Genomic DNA, 7,730 nt, shown 5'->3' on the forward strand with positions numbered 1-7,730 from the left:
TCTAGGGTGCAGGCTCATTAGTTGTGGCACATGGGCTTAGTTGCTCCGTGGCATGTGAGGTCTTCCTGGATCAGGGCAGGAACCTGGGTCCCCTGCTTTGGCAGGCTGATTCTTAACTACTGCGCCACAGGAGAAGTCCCCCGATACTTCTTTGTAGTGTTGATTTGCATTTCCCGAATATTTGGTTGCCCAAAAAGGGCTTTCAGTTTTTTCCATAAGTTTTATGGTCCTTAAGCTGGCCAGAATGGTTCCACCTGCTTGTTTATTAAAGTGAAACATCTGCCCTCGGATTATTAATCTGAGGGGCTATGAGGGATGTAATGCAACTGCTGGTTACCTTGGTAACTGATGAACCAACCTGTCGTCACTTCCCCGTATAAACAGTGGTCCCCTCCTCCCCTGCGGAGCGATGATGGCTCCCATGGCCTACCTGCCGTTTGCCATTAAGTGGTGCGCTGGTGCTCCGGGACCTTTCTGCTTTGCAAGAGTAGGATCCTCTATCCAATAAATCATTGACGTCTCTGTTGCTATCTCCTGGCTCTTTTCGGTCTCAGAGCTGGGCAAGTATAGGCCTTGCAGGCCTTCTGGGTGCAGCCCACCAACCACATAGTGATTCAATATTTTTATAGATTATACTCCATTTAAAGTTATTTTAAAATAATGGCTATATTCCCCTGTGCTGTGAAATATATCCTTGTTGTTTATTTATTTTATATATGGTAGTTTGTCTTAATCCTATACCCCTATCTCTCCCCTCCCTACTTCCCTCTTCCCACTGGTAACCACTAGTTCTCTATATCTGTGATTCTGCTTCTATTTTGTTATATACATTGATTTGTTTTATTTTTTAGATTCCACATGTTAGCGAGGATGTGGAGAAAAGGGAACCCTCTTGCACTGTTGGTGGGATTCTAAATTGGTGCAGCCACTATGAAGAACAGTATGGAGGTTCCTCAAAAAACTCAAAATAGAACTATCATGTGACCCAGCAGTGCCACCGCTGGGTGTATATCCAAAGCAAACGAAAACACTAATTCGAAAAGATACATGCACCCCAAAGTTCATACCAGCATTATTTACAATAGTCAAGATATGGAAGCAACCTAAGTGTCCATCAACAGACGAATGGATGAAGAAGATGTGGTATGTATATACATCAGTACAATGGAATATTACTCAGTCATAAAAACAGTGAAATTCTGCCATTTGCAACAATGTGGATGGACCTAGGGAGTATTATGCTTAGTGAAATAAGTCAGGCAGAGAAAAACAGAAAAATGCCTTCCATCATTACTATTGAAAAATAGTTGACTATTGTTTAGAGGTCAGTCTAACTGCCGTGCCTTTAAAGGTAATTGTCTTTTTTACTCTCAGGATTTTTCTCTTTACCTTTGTTTTCTGCCATTTTACTATCATGCATCTAATTGCAGATTTTTGTTTTATTCCTTCCAGTTTTATTGAGATCTAATTGACATACAGCATAATGACTTGACATTCGTATATGATGCAAAATAATTACCATAATGTTTAGTCCATCACCTCATACAGTTACAATTATTTTTCACCTTGTGATAGCTTTCAGGGTCTACTTTCTTAGCAGATTTATTTAAATTTATTTGCATGGGGTTCCTTGGATCTCTTTGATCCATAGATGAATGTGTTTCTTCAGTTCTGGAAAATTCTCAGCCATTTTCTCTTCAAACATTTCTTCTGCCTCATTCTCTCCTTCTAGGACTTGATCAGATGCACGTTAGATCTCTCATTGTACCCTCCTTGTGTCTTACTCTCTTTTAGATTTGTTTCTACTCCATGTTTCGTGCTGGATAGTTTATTCTAATTTATAAATTCTAATTTATGTTTAACATATATTTATATATTATACATAATTGACATATAAAATTAGATAGTTTCATATCTAAAAATATGTCTAATTAATGAGTTCATTAATACTTCCTATATTTTATCCAATCTGGTGTTTATCTCATTCACTGTACTTTTTTCTAATTTTTATTTATTTATTTATTTTGTTATTTATTTATTTAGGCTGCATTGGGTCTTTGTTGCTGGGCGCGGGCTTTCTCTAGTTGCAGTGAGCCGGGGCTACTTTTCATTGCGGTGTGTGGGTTTCTCATTGCGGTGGCTTCTCTTGTTGCAGAGCATGGGCTCCAGGCACGCGGGCTTCAGTAGTTGCGGCATGCGGGCTCAGTAGTTGTGGTGCACGGGTTAGGTTGCTCAGCAGCATGTGGGATCTTCCCCGACCAGGTCTCAAACCCATGTCCCCTGCATTGGCAGGCAGATTCTTAACCACTGTACCACCAGGGAAGCCCCTCATTCACTGTATTTTTTTTTTATCTTCTCTGCAACCTGCCACCTCTTTCTGCCCTTAGCTCTAGTAATCTGAGTGCTGGCTCCAGTGCAAACTCATGGATTTATAGAGTCTAATTTAGACTCACAGTTGGTTAGAAAATAGGACCCATAAGCCTAGGCTCATCTTTTCTGAAGAGGAAAATATATATTGTGTGCTGTAATGTGAGGGAGAGTTGGTGTGGGAGTGGGGAGCTGAGTGGAGGGAGGGAAAGGCAGCACATCAAGTACAGGTGGCACTGATGTCAACGTGAATGGCTGTCGTGCTGTAGCTGCCACACAACAGCATTTGGCCTAAGGTTACATTAATAAAGATATTGTCTCTAGAATAGGGAGGTGCTCTACACTGATCATTCATTCAACTGATATTTGTTGTGTGTCAGATATATTACACGGTATTTTTGCATCTAGGAAACCTCAGTGAAGTAAAAACAAGCAACCATTGCTGTCTTCATGGAGCATATGTTCTATTGGTAAGGGGCAGACTGTATACTGTAAGCACAGTAAATGAGGGAAGTGTTTATATTAGAAGTTGCTAAATGCTTTAAAGCAGGTGATTCAGAGTACAAGTGTGTGGGGAGAGGGAAGATGTCTGTTGTGGTCAGTGTGGACCTCACTGAGAAGGTGACCTTTGAGAAAAGATTGAAGGACCTGAATTTTCCAAGAGGATGTCTGGGGGATGTTCTTTCCAGGCAGGGAGGACCTCCAGTGCAAATGCATGAGAACAGCAATGTGCCTGTGTCCATTCACTGTATTTTTAACATTGGTTATTTTAATATTTGTTTATAACAGCTCTGTTTGTTTCTTTTTCAAGTGTGCTACGACAAATTTGATAGTCTCCTATAATGTAATCTGTTTCCTATGATATACCTGTTTTCTGCAGGTATTTTCAAGTTTGTCATTTAATTCTTTAAGCTTGGTAATGAAGGTGATGTTTTAGTCTGTTTGATAGTCTCCACGTCTGAGAAGAGTGCAGCTGTGTTTCTGCTTTTCTGCTTCCTTTTGGTTCTTCTGGATCTGAGAATGGAGGGGTGCTTCTTTCTGTTCCTGCTAACCTTTGACTGCTGGCCTTTTTTGCCTTTGTAAAGTTACTGGTAGGGTAAGTAAGACCTGGCACAGGTGTTCCTGCCCCCAAGAAGCTTTGGGTTCACTCTGTCAGGGACCTGGGTCACTCCCACTTGGGATCACCTTAAACCATTCTCACAATTTGAGATTCCTTAGCCAACTCAGGTTGTGAGTCCCTAGGAGTCAGTTCTCTTGAGGCCCAGTCTGGCCCCAAAAGTCCCCCGGTTTTGGGGACGGAGGGATAGGTTTCCACTAACTTTTCCCTGATGTTGAAAATTCAGCTTTTTGAAACCCCAGCTTAAAGTGAGCAGGTTTCCTACAAATTTTCACCTTTCATGGGCTTTGTGCTCTGACTCTTGCTGCCCCTCCTCCGTGCAGTCCCTGAGCAGAAGCCCGAAACAACAGTAACCGGAAATGCTTGCAGGCATGAGCGCTTCCTATACTCCACTCTTCTCTCTGGTTACGTGCCTTTCTCCAAAAATTGGCCTGGGAACAACCTACTGCTGTTTGGGCTCGTCAGTCCATTTCAGAGATGTTGAAAGTATTGAAACCACTGTGTGCAGGGTGTGTGTGTGTGCAGGGGGGAGTGATCTGAATGGCGGTTGTTTTTAGTGTCTCATATCCTTAAACGTGTTCAAGTTGGCATGGGATCCCCAGAACATAATGGAATTTGGGTGCTTATGAAGTGCTGTACACATGGCCATGGACCAGCACAAGAGAAAATGCACTTTGTTTAGACTTCTTACCTATTTCCAGCTGTTTAAGAATGTCTTTCATGTCTTTACTAGACAACTGCTTGCATGTCTCAAGGCTGTATGATTTCCACAAGTCTTTTTTTTTTTTTTTTTTTTTTTATTTATTTATGGCTGTGTTGGGTCTTCGTTTCTGTGCGAGGGCTTTCTCCAGTTGCAGCGAGCGGGGGCCACTCTTCATCGCGGTGCGCAGGCCTCTCACTGTCACAGCCTCTCCCGTTGCGGAGCACAGGCTCCAGAAGCACAGGCTCAGTAGTTGTGGCTCACGAGCCTAGCTGCTCCGTGGCATGTGGGATCTTCCCGGACCGGGGCACGAACCCATGTCCCCTGCATTGGCAGGCTGATTCCTAACCACTGCACCACCAGGGAAGCCCCTCCACAAGTCTTAATACAAGAAGCTGAACAGTCTTTTTAATTGTTAACATATTTACTGGAGAGAAAATAGATTCATCTGTACAAATGATCAGGCTTGAGAAATGAAGCCTTCAAAGACACACGGTTAAGGAATCGACAATTGCTCTTATTTATTAGGAATACAAGCTGTATGTTATATTTTAAAAATGTCAGTTTTCTCGTGCATGCTCTTATGCAAAGTTAATGAAATAGAATATTTTCATTAAACTATTTTCAAATAGCTGTTACTGAAATGAGGAATACAGTGAAGACTAAAAAAATTTTAACCCAAATTATAAAGCATTTTGTTCTGAAGACATAAGTGTACTCTTACTGTCCTATGCTTACCATATTGTAAAGTTTAAAATCCTTATGAAAATTGCAAGTGTCAACTTTCCTACTGATGCAGTGCACAGATTTCAAAATCCAGTCTTTATTCTGTTTTATAGTACATGCTTTTTGAAGGGAACCGTCCATCACAGAAAAAAATATTTCTTTTTCTTACTTATGCAACACATGTGTTCATGCCATTCAGTTTCAGAGTAGAGTGAATTGATTGTTCTTCACTCTTTAAAAAGTAAGGTGAGATAATAATCGCCTGAAAGTACCTCTCATAGAAGAGTTATTTCCTTTCCCTGTGGGTTCCCTCAGCGATGGTGAAGTCAGAGCAGCGCCCTGAGTGGAGGTCGTGGGCACCTTTCCAGGGCCCAGGGCAGTGGTGTGGAGCAGCACAGGTTTCTTTCCTTGTGCAAGAAGCCAGGCCGACTCAGCCCTTCCTGACTCCGTAGCCTCTAGATGACCCACCTCAAGTTCCAGAGGGCGGAGGTTCTCAATGACCCCTGAGTAGCTGACTCGCGTCATGGTGGGTGATTTCTTCCACATTGCTTTTTGCACATTTACTTAGAAATTGCAATCTCAGAGGGGAATGCACATCTCTCTCTTTAGAGTCAGCAGGGCAGAGTTGGGGAGGGGGCAGTGTGGTTTGGGGGTGGGGGACTGGGACTGAATGTTGATTCACAACTTACGGTCTTTGGAACTTACACAGACGCTCTCTTCTTTCTCTGCCTCAGTTTTCTTACTTGTCGGAGAAGAACAAGGACTGTTTCCACCTCATGGACTTGCTCTGAGGAAAAAATGAGATCATAAGTGGAAGGAATTTAGTCATTGGCATATAAAAAGTGCTCAATAAATGTTTGATTTTAATATTCAGACACAAGAAATGTTTTGCACAGATTTGGTTAACTCACCTGGAGAGAGTAATATTCTTGAGAGAGAGTTTTGAATGTAGTTCAGAAATAATTAAATGCCTTCCTTGATTGAAATAGAAAGGCAATTAAGACAATGAAGCATTTTTCTCTGTGTTATCTAGGACATATTTTTCTCATTTTCCTCTTGTAATGGGAAAATTTTGAAACTCACACATAGTGGTGACAAATTATACATCCTGAGGTTAATTGTTCCCCAACAAATACATTTCGAGTAGGGAAGGTGGATGATTCCAGAGGTTTCAGAATCCAACTGTGGGTAGCATGGTGCTTGGGACTCACACAGGCCTGGGTTTCTGGTGTGGCCAGCATAGGATTTTGGAAAAGTTTTTTTAACCTCCTGCGGTCTCAGCCTCCCTCACCATAATTAGGGGTAAAAGTACCAAAGTGCCGTGGTGGTATCTGCAGGCTTGTAGGTGACAGGCTGTCACATGCTATTACATCGTAGCCGAGCCACAACCGGAAGCTGACTCTGCAGTATGTTCCAGGGGCTTTTACTTACTGTAAGAGCGAGCAACTGTTCACATGAAATGAACCAATTAACCAAACTCTGTTCACTTTACCCAAGCAAACTGTCTCCCAAATGTGTGTCTCTGGTAATCTGGGATGGGGCACAAACAACACTGATGTGTGTCCAGGAATAGGGTGAGAGAATGGAGGGGACAGAGGTGACTTTCAATGTCATAGCTGTTGCATCTATTAATTTCCCCATGCACATGATTATCTATTTGATGGTGTTTTTTTTATTTCACTAATATGTATCGGGAAGGCTTTGTGACAGATGAATAACCCACAGTCTCTGTCTTCAAAGGAACATAGGGCAGAAGAGGGACTTATGTGGTTGGGTATGATATCTGCTGGTTTAAAACCTCAGGAGCTTCCCGGGTAAAATCTGGCCCCTGTACACGGAGGGCAAGGGGAGGCCGAAGAAAGAGGCAGACCACTCCAGATTTGTAGGTGGCAGGTTTGATAAGCAAGAGAACTTACATACGAGGCTTGTCTTGGGTGGCTGCAAGATGAGTAGATCTCTGCACGTGCCCGTCCGAATCTTAAAAGTTTAGCTAGATTTGGGATAATGGGATTCAGTCACGTATCCTGTCCAGATGATCTCAACAACACTTTGCTCACTCAAGGCCGTGTCCTTGAAAACAGTTCCCACTGTGGGAACAGAGGACAAACGTACATTTCAAGGACAGGGGAGGGGGTGAGGAGCCTCAGATTGCCCTTATGCAGCTCGAGGGTCAACAGGAGGTCACAGCTTCTCCATGACCTCCTCCAAGGAGGGGGTCAGAGTAGGCTAACACTGACCAAACCCTAAAATCTCTTATGAGTTAACATAAGAGAAGTTTATTTCTTGCTTGTATTAAAGTGCATTTCCTCACGCAGTTTTAGGGACCCAGATTCCTTTGACCCTGTGATTCTGACATCCCAAAGCAGGGGTCAGCAAACTTGGCTCATGGGTCAAGTTTGAATACTTTTTTGTAATGTTTTTTGGAAATAAAACTTTATTGGAACACAGCTACATCCATTTGTATGTATTACCTGTGCTTTGTAGCTGCTCTCACACTGCGACGGCAGAGTGAGTACTTGTGACAGAGGGAGTATATAGCCCATGAACCCTAAAATATTGACTCTCAGCACTTTACAGGAAAAGTTTGTTAAGCCCTGCCTTACAGCATAGGAATCTTCTCTTGGATTCTCTGATTCAGCTCACAGAGAAGGGGGAAGAAGGGTGGAAGATTCTGTGGGAGGTTTTTATAAACTATATTTGGAAATGGCTTCCATCAATTCCACCTACATTTTATTGGCCAGAGCTCAGTTGGAGCCATACGTAGCTGCTAGGGAAGCTGAGAAATGCAGTCTTAGCAATGGCCCACAGACTGGTACTGTG

This window comes from Balaenoptera musculus, unplaced genomic scaffold (genome assembly GCF_009873245.2).
Source record: "Balaenoptera musculus isolate JJ_BM4_2016_0621 unplaced genomic scaffold, mBalMus1.pri.v3 scaffold_69_arrow_ctg1, whole genome shotgun sequence".
NCBI lineage: Eukaryota > Metazoa > Chordata > Mammalia > Artiodactyla > Balaenopteridae > Balaenoptera > Balaenoptera musculus.